This window comes from Prosopis cineraria, unplaced genomic scaffold (genome assembly GCF_029017545.1).
Source record: "Prosopis cineraria cultivar Desert tree isolate PC_DT_omini unplaced genomic scaffold, ASM2901754v1 PC7, whole genome shotgun sequence".
Classification (NCBI taxonomy): Eukaryota; Viridiplantae; Streptophyta; class Magnoliopsida; order Fabales; family Fabaceae; genus Prosopis; species Prosopis cineraria.
In genome coordinates, this window is record NW_026555338.1 from 13,330,128 (window position 1) to 13,355,477 (window position 25,350).

Below are 25,350 nucleotides of genomic sequence, written 5' to 3' on the forward strand. Positions count from 1 at the left end.
TATTTTGATGCTTAAGATGTGATAATTTTTAGGATTGAATAAGTGTGAAGTGATTATTCTTTTACCTTGAATTAATGGATTAGAGTGGCACATTACCCTTTCATGAAAGAGGCCAAACACTCATGTGTGGTTAATTCTTTAGTGATATTACCCTCTAGAATTTGTTTCACTTCTTAATTAAGACTACATGTCTTGCACTTGTTTGATAGCAGATGAAAGATGGCATTTATAAAAAATAGCCAAGAGCCAAATAGCCAACCCATTATTATTGATTATCTTTTGTTAGCCACTTTAAGCTTTTGGTTTGATTCTTTGAAAAATAAATATTCACCCTATTTTCCCGAAGGGATGCATGTTACACTTTTATATATCATTTTAATATTCATTGCATGCCCTAGATCAAGTGAGTGGATGCATATTGTCATTTTTCTATCCTTTATTCCTTATCCTTTATTGTCTCACTATTATATCCATTGTTTCCAAAGAGTTAGAGGCAACCAAAATAAAAAAAAAATAAAAGCAGAGAAAGATTGAAAAAAATTATTATAAAAATGAAAGCAATAAAGTTGCTGAAAAAAGAAGAAGAAAAGAAGGAGAAAAAGAAAAGAAAGACAAGAATAAAAGTTTCCTAGCTCATCCATTCTATTTGTTTTATTATTTCCTATCATTGCTTTCCATCCTCATTATGTTAAGGTGTCCATTCAATTGAATTAGGTTATGCTTTGTATATTAAGGGGATATATATTGATCTTAGCATTATCTTGATGTTAACCCTATTTTTCTTACATGCATTTCTTAGACATCTTTTCATTACCCACATTACAATCTAATAAAATCTACTTGATTCTTGATTACAAGTACTATATAGTGTTGGAGATGTAAAAGGGTTATAAACTTATGATAGGGTTTGTCCTAAAGAATTTTAAGTGAAATTAAATACCTTATAAACTTTGAGTGATAAGAGTAAACATTTAACCTAGAGAGGCTTACTCTTTGACATTGATTCTTAGTAAGGGTTTGTTTGTGATGTGCATAATTCTTCCTTAATTATTGCCACATTCACTGATAATTTGTAGAAGTTCATGAGCTAGTACTTTAGTGACTTTGGACATTGCTTTTCTCTTGTTTCTTTATCTTAGAGTTTCTTTTAGGATCTTTTTCACTTGATTTTGCCTAAAGTGTAAAAGATAAGTGTGGGGGAATTGATAGAACACATTTATTACACCCTTTTATTTGTCAATTAGGACCCTTTTATAAATGATTTATCACCTTCAAGTGCACACATTGCATTGGATTTGGAATTTTGCCTAGATTTGTAGGTTTAGTGCACTAGGGGCATTTTGGTCTAAAAAATGAACTTCTGAGAAAATATATAAGAAAAATAGAAAAATTGAATTTTATGTATAGTTTATGAGTGGTGAAATTATATTTTTAAAATTTAATTTAGTTTGGGAGTAATTAAATAAAAAGTCAATAATTTCTTAAGTGTCGTAATTTGACCTAGTTTTTCGGTTTGCTTTTCTGTGAAAACTTTTATATAATTTTGTATAACCTAGAACCTGGTTAATTTAATAAATTCTCCCTTGTAATTATGAATTTAATTCTGGATATTAATTATATTTTATTATATCATATGGTATTTAATTGAATTATATGATTTATGTGATATAGGTGGCATGTGACTTGTGCATCAATTGAGCAATTGAGGTCAACACTCCTTGAGGTCAATGGCTGATCATTTTCACATGAATTATAATTATTTTAAGGGATTAAATCAGCTTATATGGTGTGGATGATACATGGAAAAATTACACACACATTAGAATCATCTACAAATCAATAGGAGGTTACCACTTTGCTAGTGTGACAAGGCTCCCATTTCCTTTTTATTTTCTTTTCCTATTTTTTTAATTAGCATTTAGTTGATGGTAAACAAGATATTCATGTCCATTCAGCCTTAATTAGAGATCCAACATTCATCTCACTCATCTTCCGCATTTTCTCTCTCTCTTATTCTTGGTGTTCTTCATTTTCTCCTCCTTCTCTCTACACTCCAGCATGTTCAGCCCCTATTCTTCCACTATTTCTCCAATCAAATTCACTTAAATCTTCCACCATTCTCTTCCCCTATCATGGCCAAACTCACCCCAAGCATCTAGAGGAAGAATTGAAGCTCAATTCATCAACACTATGGAGCATACCTCTTGGCGACATGGTGTTCATGGAGGAAGCAAGATTTTCTTGATGTTTTCTAGCTAGATTCTTCATGGAATCCTAGGGGAGAGTTGATGGAAGAGGAGTCTTGAAGTCTTCACTTGGCTAAGCTTTACTATTTCTTCACCTTATTTCAATTTCATTAGAATACTATGACTATTGTTGATTATGGTTCAATTTGACTTTAGTTTCATGGTTGTTTGTAATTTGTAATGTTGAAACAAGATTGTTTAGTTGAATTTCAAGTTCTTAATGCAATTGGAATTTCGACCTCTTGGTGTTTTTACATGGTAATATGTGATTTCACTTGGAGAATGTCTTGTATTAGCCTAGCATGTAATTGTGTGGTGAGTACTTGATGACTTGCTTGAGTTTTTATAGTTTTGAGCTTAGGTACAGCTTTGGGTAGTGGCATTTGGGAATGAATTTTAACTAAACACTTGATTAATTTTAAAGCTAAGCTAGTAAGGTTACCTAAGGGACTTTTAATAGCACTTAGGAAATTGAATTAGTGAAGTTATGATGCTTGAGATGTTAGAAATTGTGCCCTAGGGCCAATTATTGTACTATATACATTGTTATTTAATGAATTTCTCTTTTGTTATCATAACAATTGCATGTTCAATATGATAACTGTATCCTTGGACAAACTATAATGATTCTCCTAAATGTCCTTGGTCAGTCATTTGTGAGGGATCATAGATGAAACAAGATTAATATGACTTTGATTAATTATAGAGATACAAATCAAAGTCATAGGCACTTGAAAGAGCATAAAGTGTTGGATTGACCCACTATGAGAAAGTTGCATGGTATAAGTCATAAGCTTATCTCATATATAACTATATCACTAAGCCCTTTGACTTTAGATTATCATGGATTCCTACATGATGACCACTGAACTTTGACCTAGTCAAAAGTCACCTTTGATCGGGTGATCATAAAGGCTATGATTGAGTTTAGTGATATTCATGCAATGAATGTAATAGTATAATTAGCCTACTGCCAATTTCATATGGGCCTACAGGGTCGCACACAAAAACAGCCCAACTCGAGCTATAATGTCCAAGTTCATTGAATCTGAAATATGTCTAGATTCAATGAATGTAATATAAGGTGAATGAATTATATATATATATATGTTTATATGAAATATAAAATTCAAAAATATAATTATATATATATATATATTCAAAACATATATTCATATGTGTATATATGTATATCAGATATATGTATATGATATATAAAATTAAATATATATAATATAATATATATATATATATATTTTTGAAATATATATGTATGTATATATATTCGTATATATATATAATATAATATGTATATGTGATATATATTATATTATATTATATTATGTTATGTTATGCTATGTTATATTAGTTTTAAATTTAATTTTATATGATTGTTTAAATTTAATAACTAATATGATATGAGAGAATATCATGTCAGCTTTATAATTTGAATTTATAAGATAAATTTGAATTAAATGTGATGTCATGGATTAAATTTATGAGATAAATTTAATTATATTTTCGTGGGCTTTTTAAGTGAAAGATGAAAACCCTTATCTATATACTATATATAGATAGGGGCATCCTTTATGAAGAATGAAAGAGTTAGAAAAGTTCTGACAGTAAAAACATTTTAAGAGCTACGAAACACTCTAAAGAAAGAAAAAATAATGTTCAAAGAAGAACGAACACTGGAAGCGCTAGCACGCTATTCGAGTTAGAGAGCTGTTCATGTGGATACCAATAGAGGGAGCAGATCTATGTTGTCAGCTCCTGAGATCCAAACTCTTGAAGAGAACGTGCCCTAAGTTCAAAAAATTAAAAGGTAATTCTTCTATCCATATTGAATTAAATGAGTTCATTCGGTCCATATCAGGATAGGAACTTTAAAATTTTAATCTTCCACTGCGCCTCCCTATCTAACATGAGATAAGTGTCTTAAGTAAATACATTTTTTAGCTAAGGAAGGAGAGTTAAGTGAGCTGCTATAATGAATTAAAGGGCTAGGAATCTTCCATTAGCAACACCCTAGTGTTCCTACTTAAATTGGGAAGCCACTCATTCATAATTAGGCTTAGTTTGCTAGTTTGATTTACTAGATAATTAGGTTAGCAATTAGTTAATCAACTTCAAACTTTAGGTGATTTATTTCACTAGATAACTTTAAATTAGATTTAAAACCATTCCTTAGGAGATGACCTAGGGTTGGCCATATATTGCATTAGGTTTAGCTTTAGTTTAATTTTTAAGGCAAGTGACTAAATTCCTATCAAAAGATTTAATGCATTCACCATCTTCCCTATCCTAAACAATCAAGTCTCCCTGTTAATAGTTTACAATCTATACTAGTCACAGCAAAAAATGTCAAACAAAATCATACCAAAATTAGGATATGAGTAATGCAAATGTCATTATTATTTTCTTCACACAAATTGGGCCAATGGAATAAGAGGATGAGAACATTAGTCAAGATAACAAGGATGAAGTGGTCAAATTTCACAAAACCTGAAAGTGTCTTCCTTATCTCCAGTATTGCTATATATATATATATATATTTTGGATAACTAGATCAATATAACAACCAGTACTAAAAAGTAAACAACCAATTCATCTCTTCATCTCATTTTGACACAGTTGATAAGACAGCATATGTAGTTGGTTGTTTGCAACATGTCTAAGTTCATCTGTTGCACTTCATTCTTTAATGTAAGAAGCTAAATTTATATCTTTTGTGTGCCTGGAATTTGTTAGATGATGGAATAAGCTGTGGAAAATAATGAAACATGTGTGTACTGAACTGGCCAATTCAACTTCTAGTTGTTTATGATGTTTAGTGTTAAGAAGGACTTTGACAAATAAATTCATTGATATTAACATCATAACTGTTATTTTCATGATACTTATGAACTATCCATTATTACATTTGATCCCCTGTTTTCATATGTATCTGTATTTCTCTTATATGTTATATGGTTCAACCTAAATGGGAACATGTGTGTGTGTATTAAGCTTCTACTAGTTGATTTTTACAGTACCGTAAAGCATAAAAAATAATAGTAAATTAATTCTAGGTGGGGTAGGATTCTTCCATAGAGTTCTTTAGGATACTTACAGTCACATGTAAATCCATAAGCATCCTATAAGCATCCACGACCCTATAAATTCTATTGCTAGTTCAGTTTCTTTGTATCTTTTTGTTCAGTTTTGAATGAAAGTCTTCCATTTTTATGCAAAAATTATGTTGTTAATATATCATTGCTCAATAGTCTACAACATGTAAAGATGTCATGCTAATTTTACACAAGAATCCTAACCATGATCATGCTAATTGGAGGCTTTCTAGATAATAATTCAAATGTGCATGAACAGGTTAAACTTTAATGGAATTTTTGATTCAATACCATTCGATTCTAACAAAAAACACCACAAAATAGGAAAGGCTGCACGTTGCCATGTCGCTGTTATATTTTCCTTGGTTATTTGCATTTGAACTTTTAAAACTCATGACACAATGTTTAGGTGATAAAAGCTTATTCATTGTTTTAAGTTAGAAAGCTTTAGGCTAGAACTTAAACATAATTTTAGTAAAGTCGAGATTAAGCCAAGCACCCAATTAAATGCAAAGAAATCAAAAGTCACACCAAAATAATTAAGATGAAAAAAAAAGCTTAAAATCAAAAAGGCATTGTTAAGGAATGAATAACAATAACAAAAATTGAAGGCCATACATTCAAGATGAGACGCTATGAAACACAATCATTTGCCCAAGCATAGAGAAGAAAAGGCATAAGCAAGAAGATGCAACCCAATTTAATGAGACTATGAAACAATCATTTACAAAAGTGTAGAAAAGGAAAGGAATAAGCTAGAAGATATAACCAAATTTTTTAGAATGCAATAATAACTTGACCAGAGTCAAGACACATTAGAAAGTAGCCACAACAAAATAAACCACCAATTAAACACCAACATTTAAATAAGTCAAACCATAACAATTGAAATTGAAATCAGGGGGAAATCAAATCTCAAAATTGAAAATGAACTATTTAGGAATGAATAAACCTCTTATTTGGAATCACTTCCTTTCACTCACAACAACCCACAAAAAGAAAAGCCATGATCTTTTCACCTTTGTCAAAAAAATCAATATGAAATAGTGTCGAAAGGCTTTTAGAAAAAAATATACAAGGACAAACTATTTGTGAACTTGTAGGCAACTCATTGAGACTCCTAACAAGTTGCAACAAAATAAGCTACATACTAAGCTCCAAGATATTAAGCATCAAACCAAAACAAATGAAATAGCTCAAAAGGATCATTTCAATTAAGGGGCATGCATTCTAGATGAGACACTACGAATCACAAAATAATTTCCAAGAATGCATAGAAGAAAAAGGATAAGCAGGACAAGAATGAATAAACACCTATGGAAGCTAAGAAGAGGAATAAAAACCTTAATCAAGTGTGACTGGGGAAAGAGGGAGAGAAGTTGCTGCACTCACTGTTGGGAATGCAAACACACCCACAAACCAACAACAACAAACCACTGTCGAGAATGCCAAGATGAAGCTGACAATTAAAGCTATTGGAGATAAACTAAATTGTAGACGAGAACACTACAACCACACTGCAATGACAATGGAGACACACACAGCTCAGGGACATGCGAGGGTAGAGAGACAGAGCACACGGCACGACTGAAATGGGGGAAATGATGTTTTATTTAATTTGAATAAAGGGCAAAAGCATCATTTCCTTAAATTCCTTAATGACAAAAAGATCTCAAGAGACTCTAGGAGAATTATACCATTTCGTGGGACCAATCTGTCAATTAGATAATTTAAAGGGACTTTAATGTGATTTTCCTAAATAAATAAACTATGCTGTTAAATAAATAAGGTCCCATGTATAGACTTTCTTGCCTCTCCCTCTATGTAAGTCTTCATGCTCTATTACTGAAAAGACAAGTAAGAAAGGTTAAAAAGATAAATAAATATTTATTTAAAATAGGTACCTAATTTTATTTTAAATGTGTTGTTACCAAGATGAATGTGTTAACCTTTTATACTTGTACTCTTATTCTATTTGATATAAGAAAATTTTGAAATCAAAATAAAAAATAATTTTTTATAAAGTTGTGCCACATATATAAACTAGATTTTTTTCCTAGTGCGATGCACAGGATATGGTATTTTTAGGAAGCTATGTTTATTATGTTTATGGTGATGAATTATATGGTACATATAAAATTAGTTAGATTTAATGATTTGGTTATTTTTATAAATAAGTAATTTACATATTACGCACTTCAATACTATATTAATTATACAGTATCAATGTAAAAAAAGGAGAAATATCAATTTGTTTCACTCACAACCAATGTTTCTTATCTTATTAATTAAACTTGCTTCAAATTTGTTTTTCTTAATGACTTAATATTTTTTATTCAAAATATAACTCATTCCAATTTTATTTGGTGAAAGGCATTGCAAATTTGTTGCACATGAAACTATTTTGCCTATATTACCTACCCCTCTGTTATTTTTCTTTTTCCTTGGATTATTTTGTTTATTTTTTTGATTCCTTGGTTCTGCATACACACACACACATTTGCACTTATGGTTATGATGGAGTTCAAGTTTATATATTTTAAATTTTAATTATCTTTGTAAAATTCACTATGCTACATTGGATTTTCTAATTTATGGTGCTAAATTTTCTTATGTTTTGGATTAGATAGAATGACGGGTTATGCAAAATGATATTACCAAGGATTTGGAGCATTTCATGTAATGTAAAGCATCACTCTAGAAGACAATGAATGAAAGTGTTTATAGATTAATGTGGATCAGATTGAAAAGGCCCCATATTAGGTTTATTTATGTGATTATTTTTATACATAAGTAGTTTACTTGTATCTAAATATTATGTTAATTGTGTAGTATTAATTTCAAAAATGAGTTATACCATTTTACTGCACATAGAATTAGTATTTTTTAAAGCTCACATCAAATATTTTTCTTGATAATTTAAATATTTTTTATTTAAATAGTGATTTAAATATCTATTTTTTAAAATAATTGTTGGGTAATTAATTTTGAATTTCAAACTCTAGAGTTGAGTTTTATCATTTGTAAAAATTAAATTCATAATTTTATTATAAATTCTCCATTTATACTTTTATTACAAGTTTGACATTTATAATAAAAAAGTAGAGAGATTAAAACATAATTTTAAAAATACAATTGACTATATTTGTCTGCAACATTCAATTTTAGTAACTTCAATATTTTAACCTCACATCAAATATTCAATGCCGTCATTTTGTTGCACATAGAACCAGTATTTTTTTTTAAACTCACATCAAATGTTTTTATTGATAGTTTAAATTTTTTTTATTTAAATGATGATTTAAATATCTATTATTTAAAGCAATTGTCAGGTAATTCATTTTGAATTTCAAATTGTAGAGTTGAGTTTTTATCATTTGTAAAAATTAAATTTATAATTTTATTATCAATTCTTCATTTATATTTTTATTACAAGTTTGACATTAAAACATAACTTTAAAACTACATTGATTATAGTTGCAACAAAAATTCTACATACTTTATTATTTAAAATCATATTTTGCTCTCCTTATTTCTTTTTATTAAGATGGATGAATTTCATTTAATTTTTATTTTAACTTGTGCATGATTCAATTTTTAGTGTGTTTTGAATTTTTTATAGATGTTGTATGGATTTGTTTTTTATGAACTCTAATGAAAAATATTAAATTATATTAGTTTTGAATATTGGATAATATATTTCCTTTTTAATATTTTAATAATTTAATATTTTCATGTTTATTTTCTTTTTCTTACTCACCCACTCTTTACTTTGCAATTTTATTTGTCTACATCATGTCTTCTCATTTTCGATGCGGAGTTATACCAACCAAGTGTCTCATTGAAATGGCATTGCAATATAAAAATAAGTACATGAATAGTTTAATTTTGAGTGTCACAGATGAGATTAGAAATCAATGGACAAATACCCTTAACAATATGTTAAACACTAACAAATTTAATCATAGAAGGGTTCGATGAAGAATTCAATTTTTATATTATGCTCTTTATTCGGCAAATGTAAGTTTTTTCCATAAACTGAATATTTATCATTTTAATACTTATAATTAATCATCATTTTATAATTTATACAAGAATCCTCTCTTTTGACTGCTATTGGTAACGCGAATGATGACCAACCACATTGATGGTTTGTAAATGCTTTACAAATAATATTTCAAAATGAGTCACAGCAAAAAAGAGCTCCTATAGCACAGCAACTACAGCAACAACAACAACCATAGTTATGTTATGTTATGTAACCATGGTTATGTTGTTGTTGCTACGGTACAGCTATGTTATGTTGTTATGTAATTGGGGTTATGTTGTTGCTATGATTGCTGTGGTGGTGGTTGTTTTAGTGGTTGTTGTGCTATAGAAGTTCTTTGTTGTTATTGCTTGTTTTGAAATATTATTTGTAAAGTATTTACTAACCATCCACACGACTGACATCGTTCGCATCATCAATAGTAGTCAAAACAAAGGATTTCTGTATAAATTATAAAATGATGATTCATTATAAGTATTAAAATGATAAATATTAAGTTTATGGAAAAAACTTACATTTGTCAAATAAAGAGCATAATATAAAAATTGAATTTTTCGTCGAACCCTCCTATAATCAAATTTGTTAGTGTTTAACATATTATTTAGAGAATTTGTCCATTGATTTCTAATCTCATCTGTGACACTTAAAATTAAACTATTCATGTGCTTGTTTTTATATTGCAATGCCATTTCAATGAGACACTTGGTTAGTATAACTCTCCATCAAAAATAAGAAGACATGATATAGACAAATAAAATTATAAAGTAAAGAGTGGGTGAGTAAAAAAAGAAAATAGACATGAAAATATAAAACAATTAAAATATTAAAAAGAAAACATATTATTCAATATCCAAAATTAATATAATCTAATATTACTCATTAGAATTGATTAAAAAAACCAACTCATCCAACACTTATAAAAAATTCAAAACGAACTAAAAATAAAATTGTGATGGACAAGTTAACATAAGAATTAAATAAAATTTATCTATCTTAATAAAGAAAAATATGAGTGCAGCACATAATTTTAAATAATAGAGCACTTTTTTTCCCAAAATAGTAATAATAATTATGATGATGATGTGTGTTTTGATATATGTATCAAAATACACAAATTCAACTTAGTCACATACCTATGAATATAATTCTTTTGTTAATAATTTGAAAAGCTGCCTTTCTTTTTTCTTTTTTTTTTAAATCATAAAGAGGAAGAAGAATTGATTAAACATATAAAAAGAGATAACAATTAAATATGAGTATATGAAAAACTAAATTTTTTTGCTGACATAATGAATTTAATGTGAAAATAATTTGACACACTTTAAACAAAATAAATAAGCAAAAAAAAAGATAAAAATACACGATAAATATGAAAATAAGCAAGATGAAATTTGGCTAAACTTGTGCGCAATGCATGTAGAGAAAATGAAGTTAAGAAGAGTTAAAGTTGTAAATCATTTATTTTCAATAAAAATAATTTAATAATTTATATAAATTTATTAATGACAGAAAAGTCTCTAAAGACTTTAAGAGAATTATAACATTTTTAAAGACTAAATTATCATTTATATATTTTAAAAATTTTTTGTTATTTTCTCTAAAAAATACTTTATAACAGGAATAGGAGGGAACATTCATTGAAAGAAGTAATAAGAATAGATAAAAAAACACATAAAAAATTGCATGAGTGAAGATAACCACTAGCTACTAGTGCAATTACCTTTAACCACACCATGCATCGCACGGGAGATTAAACTTATTATGCATAATTATAATCACAAAACTAATTTACATGCAAATCATTCATTATGATTCATGTAATACAAAATATACAGTATTTATAACTCATGAAGAAGAACTTGCAAATGCAAACCTAACATAGGTGTGATGATTGATTAGAGGAAATACAAAGGGAAAAAAATCAAAGGCATTGAAGGTGTAGGAAGAAAAAAACACAATGTAAATATACATGTGCTTTTGGACACAGACAATTGGTCTATTTCTTTGCAAAGCTCCCTCGGCTCTGAGTTTTCCCATATTGAAACAGAGATCTGTACCAGAAGAAGATGGAAGATATTAAGGGAGAATAGGAAAATCAAGGGTTTCGAAAGGTATAGATCTATGGAAGCTAGACAAGAATTCAAGGATAAAGCTTGTGATATAAGACATCCAAGAGCTTTGTGGTAGAGAGACCGATGAGAACGATACAGAGATTGAGGCAGATAAGCTAATAGTGTGTTTCATAGTGAGTGTGGAAGCTGGTAGTGACCTAGTACGTCCAGGCCTACCACAGGCAAGTCCTGGCATGTCCAAGCCTACAACGGGCAAGTCCTGGTGGTGTAAAGAGAGTCCTACCTGAATCAAAATGAAATCTACTTGTTATATTTGTGATTTCTTGGTTTATTTAACTAAAAATCATCCCTCTTGACATGTTTGGGGGTCCAGCTATCAGAGTCACCGCCTGTGGCGGCCCGTGGAGGCCGCATTCTTTGGAGCAATCAAAAAATTCTAGAAAATTCTATGGCTGTACAAAAATTATGAAACTTGGAATATTTTATCCTCATATCATACCTAAAAAGCTTGCAAAAAATCATGCAAATCAGAGGTTTCTAGGTTCCTCAAAAGGGGCATTATTGTTTGAGCGAAAAGTATGTCTGTTCGTGCCAGAGTGAAAAAAGCCCATATTGCTCCTTGGGGGGTACCCAACCCTGAGGGGGTCCCACCTTACTTTTTTATGAACCCTCAAGAACCACATACACGTGCTCAGTGCTTAAGCTCTTTAGTGCGTTGTGCGATGCACGTTTAAATATATATTAGAGGTCCGAGCAAAGCTTGGGCAAAACCCTAGGCAAGCGTGTAGCAAATGTTGGCATGGTCTGGGTAAGCACGTGGCATGGTCCGGGCGAGTGTGTAGTAAGGTTCAGGAAAGAGTTAAAAGGTCTAGGGAAGCTCGGGCTCAGCCCCGGGCAAGCGTTGGCAAGGTCTGGGCAAAGCCTGTGGCCTGTGTTGGGAAGGTCATCATAACTATTGGCAAAGCCCATGGCCAGTGCTAGCATGGTCTGGGTAAGCCCGTGGCATAGTCTGGGTGAGTGTGTGGTAAGGTTCGAGCAAGGGTTGGAAGGTCCAGGAAAGCTTGAGCTCAACCGTGGGCAAGTATTGGCAAGGTTCGGGTAAAGCCCGCGGCCAGTGTTAGCAAGGTACAGGCATAGGGTAGAAGGTTTAGGGAAGCTCGAGCTCAACCCTGGGCAAGCATTAGGAAGCCCCGGGCAAGGGGAGGAAGGTCTAGGGATGCTCGGGCAAAGGTTAGGGCAAGCACATGGCAAGGTTCGGGCGAGAGTGGGAAGGTTCAGGAAAGCTCGGGCTCAACCCTAGGCAAGCATTGGCAAGGTCCGAGCAAAGCTCGTGGCTGATGTTGGCAAGTTACGAGTAAGGGTTGGAAGGTCCGAGAGAGCTCGGGCTAAACCCCGGGCAAGGTTTGGCAAGGTCCAGGCAAAGCCCGTGGCCTGTGTTGGAAAGGTTATCGCAACTGTTGGCAAGGTACGGGAAAAGTTCGAGCAAAACCTCGAGCAAGCGTATGGCAAATGTTGGCATGGTCTAGGCAAGAAGGTGTAAGATCTGGCACGTTATGACAGGCCCCTGGCACGTCTAAGGCGAGTGCTAGTACATTCGGACCTACCACGGGCAAGTCCAAGCACATCCTAGTACGTCCAGCCCTGCCCAGGGCAAGTCTTGGCACGTCCAAGCAAGTCCTGGTATGTTCAGACCTACCATGGGTAGGTCCTGGCACGTCCGGACCTGCCTGGGGCACGTCCTGGCACATCCTGGTATATCCCGACCTGCCACGGGCAAGTCCCGACACGTCCAGGGCAAGTCCTGGCACGTCCTGGTATGTCTAGACCTGCCACGGGCAAGCCTTGGCACATCCTGGGCAAGTCTAGCACGTCTTGGTACGTCTAGACCTGCCATGGGCAAGTCCAGGCACGTCCCGGCACGTCCTGGTATGTCTAGGCCTACCACGGGCAAGTCCTGGCACATCCAGGGCAAGTCCTGGAACGTCCAGACTTGCCACGGGCAAGTCTTGGCATATCTAGGACAAGTCTTGGCACGTCCTGGCATATCCAGGCCTGCCACGGGCAAGTCCTAACACGTCCAGACTTGCCACGTTCAAGTCTTGGCACGTCCAGACCTGCCACTGGCAAGTCCTGGCAGTGCAAAAAGAGTCCTACCGATAGCAAAATGAAATCTACTCATTACATTTGTGATTTCTTGGTTTATTTAACTCAAACTCATCCCCCTTGACATGTTTGGGGGTTCGGTTGCCGAAGCTACTGCCCGTGGCGGCCCGTGGAGGCCGCACTCTTTGGAGAAGTCAAAAAATCTTAGATAATTCTATGGGTGTCTAAAAATTATGAAACTTGGCAGATTTCATTTTCATATCATGCCTAAGAAGCCTGTAAAATATTGCATGAATTGGAGGTCTCTAAGTCCTTCAAAAGGGGCATTGTTGTTTGAGCGAAAAGTATGTCTGTTCGTGCCAGAGTGGAAAAAGCCCATATTGCTCTTTAGGGAGGGAGCTCCAACCCCCCTTCCCAGCCAAGTTAGGACTGAACCTAACAGCGTGGGTCCCCCATATATTGATGGGACCTCGGACCCACATGACCGGCAGGCGGCCGATGGCGACCGCTGGCGGCGGCCTTCCGGTAACTTTTTCAGTGAATCCTCAAAATTAAACATGATGCTTGGTGGGTTGTGTGTGTGTGTTCGAGGGTTTATTGGTGGGTCGTTTGGAGGGCATTTAACGTGCGCACGGTCCCTTGGCTTCTTTCGGCGAACCCTTTTATCGATGGTTGGTTTTCTTTTAGGGGTTCGTCGGTTATTGTTGAGGGGTCGCAAAAATGGTTTTGGAGAGATTTGGTTTGCCCTCCCCCCTTTCCGAAAGGGGTTTGGCAAACTGCCACCCCCTCCTTCTACGCGCCTTCGCGTGCGAGATTCCTCGATCACGCTAGTGAACAAGCTTGCTTTGTAGGCATTTGCCCAGGATTGGTTGGTAAGAAAGAGCGAGGGATGGGTGTGCCCCGATTTGTAAGGAAAATGATGGGCCTTTCTCATATTTGATTCCCATTATATGCATGCAGATAGGCATGAGGGTTGGCATTTCATGGGCCTCCTCCGATTGCTTGGTATGAGGCAAGTCGTGATGGAATTATTTGTCAGGGGGCACTTCGTGGAACTTGCATGCTTGGGTTTCTCCCATCCTGAGCGAGTCTCGGAGATGCGTGCTTGGGCATCTTCCTCTGTCTGCTTGGTAGCTTTTAGCGTGATAGGGTTTCTCACCCGCGCTCGGCACATGGCTGGTGGCCCCGTTCCCCATTGAGTTCGGATAATCTGCTCACATGCTGGAGAGCAATCAGGCGGTGTGTCCTCTTGACTATGATATGTTGCACAGGGTCGACCCCTCATGTTGCTTGATAAGCCTGTGTGGGGGGGATTACCGCGCGCAGTGGTGTCCGGGGGTGCAGGAAGGGCTGGTGTTTTCTATCATGGCGGATGATCTTGTTGCCTCAGATTTAACAGTTTCCTCAAATGTCCCAGCTCGATGTGTTGCTCATGCCTAGCAGTGCAAGGTCGGTGCCTCTCATCCCTTCCATTTGCTTGCCTCGCCCTTTGGGCTTGTGGGGAATGGTTGGCACGGGGGCATTGATCCACTTGAACGCGCGGGCATGTGAGTGGTGCTTGGATTGTCTGTGTTGACTAGCTCCGTGCCAGGGGCCGGGGGCGACCGATTCTCATAGTGGGCTTTTCCTAGTTCACTCACTATTACTAAGGGAATCCTTGTTAGTTTCTTTTCCTCCGCTTATTGATATGCTTAAACTCAATAGGTAGCCCCGCCTGACCTGGGGTTGCCTTCAGGGACACCGATCCGGCAGCCCGACTCGAGGGACGACACAGCATGTGTGGGCTCGATTGGCATCTCATCCACCTTCGATCGTGGCGGCTGTCGCTGAGGGGTGACTTTTAGCCTGTTGGGAGCCGGGGCTCTCGGGAGGCCACCTTCCACCTCGCGCGGTTTTGGGCGATGGTGATGATGCGTGATACCCAGGCAGATGTGACCTCAACCTAATGGCTTCGAGTGTAACTTGTATTCAAAGACTTGGTAGTTCACGGGATTCAACAATTCACACCAAGTATCACATTTCGCTACGTTCTTCATCGATGCGAGAGCCGAGATATCCGTTGCTGAGAGTCATTTTTGGATGCAAGTGGTAAAAGGCACGGTACTGGCTTGAGGGCTTCGCTTTCAAGCCGCCAGCACCGCGCTGCTTCTCTGTGTTTCCTTGGCACCTTGGGGCTTTTCGACTGGTTCTCGAGTCAATCTTTCGCGGGGTATCGATAGTGATCCTTCCGCAGGTTCACTTACGAAAACCTTGTTACGACTTCTCCTTCCTCTAAATGATAAGGTCCAATAGACTTCTTGCGATGTCACCGACAGCGAACCTCCCACGTTGCCGCGATTCGAACACTTCACCGAACCATTCAATCAGTAGGATCGACGGGCGATGTGTACAAAGGGCAGGGACGTAGTCAATACAAGCTGATGACTAGCACTTACTAGGAATTCCTCGTTGAAGACCAACAATTGCAATGATCTATCCCCATCATGATGAAATCTCAAAGATTACCCGGGCCTGTCGGCCAAGGCTATAGACTCGTTGAATACATCAGTGTAGACGCGTGTGGCCCAGAACATCTAAGGGCATCACAGACCTGTTATTGCCTCAAACTTCCTTGGCCTAAACAGCCATAGTCCCTCTAAGAAGCTGGCAGCGGAGGGTCACCTCCCCATAGCTAGTTAGCAGACTGAGGTCTCGTTCGTTAACGAAATTAACCAGACAAATCACTCCACCAACTAAGAACGACCATCCACCATCACCCATAGAATCAAGAAAGAGCTCTCAGTCTATCAATCCTTACTATGTCTAGACCTGGTAAGTTTCCCCGTGTTGAGTCAAATTAAGCCGCAGGCTCCACTCCTGGTAGTGCCCTTCTATCAATTCCTTTAAGTTTCAGCCTTACAACCATACTCCCCCCGGAACCCAAAAACTTTGATTTCTCATAAGGTGCCAGCGGAGTCCTAAAAGCAACATCCACTGATCCCTGGTCGGCATCGTTTATGGTTGAGACTAGGACGATATCTGATCATCTTTGAGCCCCCAACTTTTGTTCTTGATTAATGAAAACATCCTTGGCAAATGCTTTTGTAGTTGTTCGTCTTCCATAAATCCAAGAATTTCACCTCTGACTATGAAATACGAATGCCCTCGACTGTCCTTGTTAATCATTACTCTGATCCCAAAGGCCAACACAATAGGATTAAAATCCTATAATGTTATCCCATGCTAATGTATCCAGAGCGTAGGCTTACTTTGAGCACTCTAATTTCTTCAAAGTAACAGTGTTGGAGGCATGACCCGGCCAGTTAAGGCCAGGAGCGCATTGCTGGCAGAAGGGACGAGCCGACCGGTGTACACTGGAGGCGAACCGATCGACCCAGTCCAAGGTCCAACTACGAGCTTTTTAACTACAACAACTTAAATATACGCTATTGGAGTTGGAATTACCATGGCTGCTGGCACCAGACTTGCCCTCCAATGGATCTTCGTTAAGGGATTTAGATTGTACTCATTCCAATTACCAGACTCGATGAGCCCGGTATTGTTATTTATTGTCACTACCTCCCCATGTCAGTATTGGGTAATTTATGCGCCTGCTGCCTTCCTTAGATGTGGTAGCCGTTTCTCAGGCTCCCTCTCCGGAATTGAACCCTAATTCTCCATCACCTGTCACATTGGTCACACGAGCAGGACTAGATCTGTCTATAACTTTATTTTTAATTCAGTTGAATGGCTGAGGTTTATTACCCTACACAATATTACAGAAGCAGTGTTTGTTCTGCCATGTAAATGATAACACAGAAATTTCCTAGTAACAAAAGTAAAAGCTGATAGTAGTTAATAATTTCTCTTGGAGACAGAAAAAATGTATAGTCAAAAGGGAAGTAGGAGACAGACAAGAGAGCACAAGCACATGGCTCTAGCTTACATGATTTTGAGAACCAAGCATGTGTTAGTAGACTATAATGGTGAACATGTTTTACTTTTGGTCTTGCATTGAAAAAATCATTTGTTGAAAGCCAAGTTATAGGAGATAGGATGTATAGTTTTGATTTCTTTCATCAAATGTGATCAATCCATCAAAATCCATGCCATCTCATTTCTTTCAATCTAGCAATATACCCTTAATAGAGATTTCAAACATTTCTCGAGCGAAGACTTCTCAAAAAAATCTCTAACAATGAAACACGATTTGTTAGACCCTCTTAACTAGGCATTAAACTCAAGTTGCTAAGCTTGCCAAAGCGAGATACGATGTTGGAAATGAAGTTAAAAAGAACATTGAGCTGCAAGGAACTTCTTTTATCAATTCAAATAATGAAGAAGCTTCAATGGTACAAGAATTTCAAAAAAAAAGTGAGTGATCTAACTTGTTATTCCATCAAAACATTTTCCTGCCATCAAAATCAAAGCTTCAAGTGGACACTCATCATCATATGATGACTAATCAACCTGCGCAGAATTCCATTTAAGAATATTTTTTAGTCCACGTCAACAAAAAAATGGTCAACTTTTATTTGAGTATCAGCTAAACATTGACAGATTGATCATTATTGTACATATTAAAGTAATGGTAAGGATATTCCTACCTTATTTCCTCCCTTTAGGCTACTAGATGCCCTTAGTCAATAACTTCATGGCTATTTTTACCTTATTTAGTCTATGTCAACAAAAAAAAAATGGTTAACATTTGCTTAAGTGTCATTAAACGGTCAACATCTGAGGAATTTAACAGAATAGTCACTCTTGCACTAACTTATACAAAGTTATGGATACTTTTGCCCTTTTTTTCCTACTTTAGACTATTAGATACTCCTGACTAACAACTTCATGAGTATTTTTGCCCATTTGTCCTACATTTTATTAAACGGTGTGCTAGCAAATAAACATTTGTTATAAAAAAACAAAAAGTTAAAAATCAAAACACAGATGAAAGTAAGGGAAATTTATCAGAAAAAGACAAAAAGACAAACCAAATGAACAAGTCAAGGTGTTAATGAGTAAGGATGAGTCTTGTCTTTGGTAATGGATGGAGGGAAAAGCACATGCGTAATTGCTATTGGTACACAAAAAATGAGACTTTATTCACGATAATCTTTTTATTAGATGCCCTTGCTTTATTCTTTTTTCTTTAAAAAAATAAAAAATTTATTAATAAAAAATTCAGTACATAAAAAAAAAGATAAATAAAAATATATACATATCGTCTTCCCCAAATTCATCTCTATGCTATATAATTTGATTACATTCATATAATTTATCAAAAAATACTCCCCTATGCATAAAGTGATTAAAATCGTTATTATTGTTGTATGAAAACCCTTTAAAATAACTAAATTTTTCATAGCCCAAAATGCGTTGAACTTGTTGAAATTCATCATCATTTTCTCCATTACGCATTTTAGTTTAAAAAATAATCATTTATGCTGATGTAGGATGTTGCAGGGGCTGTTAAATGACAGGAGTCTTTTACAGTTACTTCTCATTTAGAAATATTATACATATTATACATAAAGCATTTACAAATCTTTTATGCGACTCACCATCTAGCCCAACAACAGCATTCCAATTGGCTGTATAAATTACAAAATGACAAGTATCGATAGTTGTTAAAATAATAAATATTAAATTTATTAAAAATAAATAAAACTTACCACTTGCAAATAAAGAGCCTAATATAAAAACAAAATCTTTCATTCAATTCTCACAAAATTATATTCATTAGTGTTGAATGTGTTATTCAATGCATATACCCATTGATCTTATATACAAAATAAAAACATTCATGTTTTCATTTAAATATTAAAACATTATTTCAATCAAACATTTGGTTGCTTCAATCCTCCATAAAAAATAACAAGATATAGCGACGAAGAAATACTACTGCAAGGCAGTGAGTGAGAAAAAGGACATAAATGTCAAAATTTGAAGTACTTAAACATTAAAAAGGGACAACATTGTCAAATATCCAGAATTAATATAATTTAACATTACTCATTAGAATACAAAAAACAAATCTACCTAGCATATATAAAAGACTTAAAATGAACTAAAGATAAAATTGTTCTAAACTCTTGGGTCACGCCATAAATAAAATTTTCAATTTAGTATTAGAACTATATGCAGCCGATCTCTCAACAAAAACAAAAACAAAAAGAGCAAAACATTTTGAATAATAGAGTACTTCTTGTTTTTTGACCAAAAACAATAGAGTACTTCTAAAGTTAAAAATATCTATAAATAACGGCGCAACAAATTTGCACACTTAGGGGAGGCCGAAAAAGTTGATAGACATGCATGTATTTATATATTCATTAACAATTATAATAATTAATTTTTATATAATTTTATAACTTAGAAAATCATTAGAGAAAAAATTACAAACTCCCTCAAATCCACAACATCTATAGGACATTTTTTTAGAAACCCTCCTCGATTCAAAATATAAGACATTAAGTAATTTTACAATTACTTTTTCAACTATACTTTATTTATTAGTATTTTTGGGAAAAAACCATGCATTGAAATTTTAATTGTCATTATTTAGAGACTTATACAAACTATTTAATAAAAGTATAATTAAAAAATATACAATTTCTCACGAGATTACAATTTCAATTATTTTTTATAAACTACAAATTAGTTACCAATACCCTATATTATGATTCAAATAAAATAGAATTATATGCTTGAAAATTAAAGAATTGACAAAATGATATATGTTAAAAAAAAAGCAATTTTAATCGAATCCATAAAAGAAGATAATTGGACCTTTGGCGTATGAAAGACAAAATTTCTATGCTAACAAATCGAGTATGCAATGGAGATAATTTCACACAGATTATGCATAAGCTTTAGCCTAAAAATATATAAAAATTAATTATTATACCTATTAATACATATATAAATAGATGCAAGTACAAAACTTTTTTAAAAATTTTGGCCCCCAAGCATGCAACTTGATTACACCCCATTTATAGATATATTTAAATTTATAATTATTTTATTATTTTCAAACAAAAAAGCAAGAGTACTTTATTATTTTTAATGATGTTTTGCTCTCCCTATTTCTCTTCATTGGGATAGATAGGATAAATGCTCTTATACCAATTTGAAAATTTTATTCAAAATCAGACCCAAGACTTGAATAGAACAATTTTACTTTGAAAGTATTTTGAGTCTTTTATACATGCTAAACGAGTTTGCTTTTTATGATTTTTAATGTATTATTACATTAATTTTGGCTACTGAATATATTCCATTTTAAATGTTTAAATAATACCATATTTTCATATTTATTTTTTTCTTACTCACTCACCTCACAGTATCTTTTCTTTATCAATATGTCTTCTCATTTTCTTTGGGAGATTGAAGCAACCAAGCACTTAATTGAAATTTTTCAAAATAAAAATGAAAACATGGACATGTCTATTTCATATGACCTTACAAATGAAGTCAAAAACTAATAAGCACATACATTAACTAACACATTTAACGCTAATAAATACAATCATGAGCAGATTAAACAAAAAAGTTTAATTTTTTATATTATGCTCTTTATTCACAAGTGACAAAATTTTTTATTTATTTTAATAAATTTAATATTTATCATTCTAATACTTATCATTTCATTTTATAATTTATACAGCCAAACTAACTTTAAAATACTATTGGTCTTGAGCTAGATGACAGACCACATAGAAGATTTATAAATGCTTTACACATAATATTTCCCAATGAGAAGCAACAACAAAAAGCTCCCATTATCCACCAACCACATACCACAATATCCGCCGACAGTTACTTTTTTAACAAAAATGCACAACAATAAAAAGATTAATGATGATGAATTATAAGATGTTAAACACATTTTTGGCCATGAAAATTTTAACTATTTCAAAGGGTTGCTATATAACAATAATTATGATTTTATTCATCTTTCTCGACGTAGGGAAATATTTTTTTTATATATTAGATAAATGTAATCAAATTATAATACCTCAGAATTGAGAAGAAGATGATATGTATATTTCTTTTTTTTCCTTTTTAATTTTTTATGTACTTAATTTTGTTATTAATAAATATTTTATTTTCATAGAAAAAACAAGAATAAAGCAAAGACATTATAAAAAAAATCATCGTGAACATTTTATTTTATCCCTCTCCTTTTTATGCATCCATAGCAATTATACATGCACTCCTCCCTATAAATTATTAGGATAGGATTCATTCTTAGTCTTACACCCTTGACTTGTTCAAAACCGAATCAACCCTCTTGTCCTTTTCCTATAAATTTTTCTTTCCTTTTGTGATTTGATTACAACTTTTCAAGAACTTATCTGTTAAATGTTTATTTTTTTTATAACAAATTTTTATTTTTCAAAGCACCGCTTAATAAAATTTTTGATATGGAGAGAAGATTAATGTATAGGTGTATTTTTAAAAATTTCATTTTAATAAATTAAAACTTGTATGGAAAGTAACAATTATTTTTTATCACTAGAAAATAACTCAACATTATTTAAAGGTAAAAACCATGGGTAACTTTTAAAAAATCTATATCAGCTTTTTGACAAATTTTGATTCAAAGCAACATTTTTATTCAAAAGACAACTATTCTATCTCATCAACAAAGCTAATATGAAGCACAAAATAGATCCAATTATTTGAAAATGTCCCGTGCTACTACAATTTTAAGTTGGACGAGGAGGAGGAGGAGGTGAAGGAGAGATATAACAAAGGGGTCGACAGGAGTAAAAGCTTGAGGCATAGGAAGTGAGGTGCTGGTAGAAGAATTGAAAGGATAAAAAGATTCATATTTTTTGGCACCTAGTTTAAATCCTTAAAAAATACAATGATGAGACCTTACATCAAATTTAGAGGGTGAGAGAGGTGCAAATCTAGACCGTCCATATTAAATGGTAAAATAAAATTATACAATATAGACCCTCCAGATTAAATATTTTTAAATTTATTTTAAATTCATTAAAATAAAAAAAATTATATAAATCTGTTTACCACCCTGAATAATTCAGATTTAATATGAATAGCCTTGTAAATTTTTTATTTTGATAAATTTAAAATTAAAATAAAAAATATTAAATTTAGATCGTCTAAATTAAATCTAGATGGTCCAAATCGACATCTCGCATGAGTTCTTCCCTCAAGCCAACTCCATCATATTATGCTCTGGGAGTTGGTGAGGTAGTAGATGAGTAAAAGGAGTTAAAGGACAAAGTATCTACAGAAGACATATTATCAGATGTGGACATGTGATTGATTGAGGCACTGTTGTTGCAAACACAGCATCCCTAGGTGATCTTGACCCTTCATTTTCCCTCAAATGGGAGAAGAGTCAGGATGCATGAGGACGACTGAGGACATGAGCTTTTGGGATTTTGATAAGCTACAATTATGTTCATTATCTATTAAAAGCAGAGACTCAATCTCTTCTCATTGCATCTACATTTCATCATCATCAAAAGGGGGAGAAATGTTGAACAAATGTTAAACATAGTTTTGATAATGATAAATTACAGAAGGTTGTATGTTTAAAAGGTTTATTTAATCAAAAGAAAAGGTATATTGGTTGTAAGTTTGTCAGTAAATCTATTTTCACATGTTAAATGTTTTTCACTCAAGTACCAATATTATTTCGAATATTTAAACTTGTCACTTTCACTATTCTTAACCTTACTTCCGGCATTGAGGTTACCCCAAAATAATTTTTTATTTATATCGAGGTTGAGTACTTTACTTGTTTATCATACTCAATACTAGAATATTAAATATTATGCACGTTACTTTTAGAATTGGGCTCTTGTTCGTATTTTCTTTTCTCGAAACCAATTTGATTTATATGTTATTACTTCCAGAATTTAGATCTTGTAGTCAAGTCAATGTACTTTACTTCCTGAATTCTCCTCAATTCCTAAACTAAACTTGTGAATTTCAATCAATAAAAGAGCTTAATAGAAAATTTCAATCAACAAAAGAAATCAAAGCCATGGATAACGAATAGTCACAGGCCAAAATCAATCAAGGCTACGACCATAAATAAGCAACACAAGAACAAAGAAAGATGAAGAAGAATCCAAAGAAGCAAGAGAGAGAGTATAGAAAAAAGAAACTTACAGGTATGAAAGAGGCAAACCAAGATGGTAGTACCTTCCGTGCATCCCTTGAGCACTTTCATCGTTAATTTCACCACATGCCTCAACATTATTGACCAGCTAACTGAATGCATAAAAACATCATCATTACTCATATTAATTTGCACACATTGAACAATTGACTTCATTCATTAGATTTCATGAAATCCAATAGGGTCATCGATATATTTTTCAAAAAATGACTATTGTTTTCTACATATTACAACAAAAATTCCATGTATGAGCAATACAATGACAAAGAAATTAATGACATTAAGATAACCAATAGATAGTACTCTTTTCGATGCTAAATGTATGAAAACAACCAAACATAGAGAATCAAAATAAGCAAAAAGACCATAAACATTGCCAAGTCAGAATTATTTCAGACCTTCAAGAAGTTAGTCTTCAGAGGAATACTTTCTACACTCTAAAAGAATGCAAGCAACAAGGTAAACTAATTAGGAAAAGATTAATCTCAATAGGTTGTCCCTCACTAATCAAGTGTTTGAACTCAATGCTTAATGTGTTTATTGGCTTGTGTTTCACTCAGTTTTACATATTGCAATCCATCTACCATAAATTTGTTTCTCATCCCAATCTCTACTTTGTTATCTCATTGCACATACAAATTAAAAGGACTTTATCAAGAGTCATAATGTGTGAGGTTAGATGAAGTGAAAGTGATGAAAGGGTAAAACCACCAACTGTAGTTTGCGCTAAGCATCTGTATGAAGAAATTCCAAACATGGGATGAACTCATTCACTCAAACCAACTTGCAATTGTGAGGATCAACTTTTATCCTCTCCCTTATCTTCTTCTTCTTTTATTTTTTTACTTCTATTTTTCTAAACTTTTTTCCTTTCCTTTCCCTTTCTTTTGAATATATACACCAAAATTTAGAAATCAACATGATAATTTTAATTGCTTCTATTCCTTGAATTCCTTCACTAGATCATAATGCTTAGCACGTTGTAAAGTAATGGTAAGAGGGAAAATTGTGTTGCTTCAGACAAAAGGGCTATTTTTTTCTTTTTTTTATAGAAATAAGATGAAGGCACAGTTGGGTGAAGCAAAGGAATTGTGCAACAAACCCCAGACACTCAGATAAAATTGCCCATCTAAGGGCAGAATGACAAGTGCTTAAGCACATTGGTAACCATAGACATAAAGCATGTCTTAGATAAGCAACAAAAACAGGGCAAGGTCTATGAAAAGTAGGTAACCTCAAAAATACAGGGTAATCGCACTAGTTAAAGTGCATAACAGTAAAGCATTCAGAACTGTCTCAGACAAGCAGCAAAAACATGACAAAGTCCATTAAAAGCAGGTAACCTTAGAACTACAAAGCATTCACAATAGTTAAATGTGCCTAACAATAAAGTATTCAGAATAATTAGACCAAATCTTGCTCAAAACAGAGAATTCATCACGCGAAGATCTACAAAACTCAACCTAAACAACATTCAAAGCAGCCAAATATGCACAGCATCCAAGGATTTGAACAATCACATTAGAACACAAGAACATGCCCTACTCAGTGATTATGCATAAGTGAGATACAATAGAGAGGGATATTGACCGTAGTGCAGTCGACTGAAGCAAACACAGCAAGAAGGAGT

At 33.7% G+C, this 25,350-nt stretch overlaps 1 pseudogene; it reads right to left on the bottom strand.

The window, feature by feature from the left end:
• Window positions 1–15,494: 15,494 nt before the first annotated feature.
• Window positions 15,495–15,650, bottom strand: LOC129316967 (5.8S ribosomal RNA; annotated as a pseudogene).
• Between the last annotated feature and the right edge of the window lie 9,700 nt (window positions 15,651–25,350).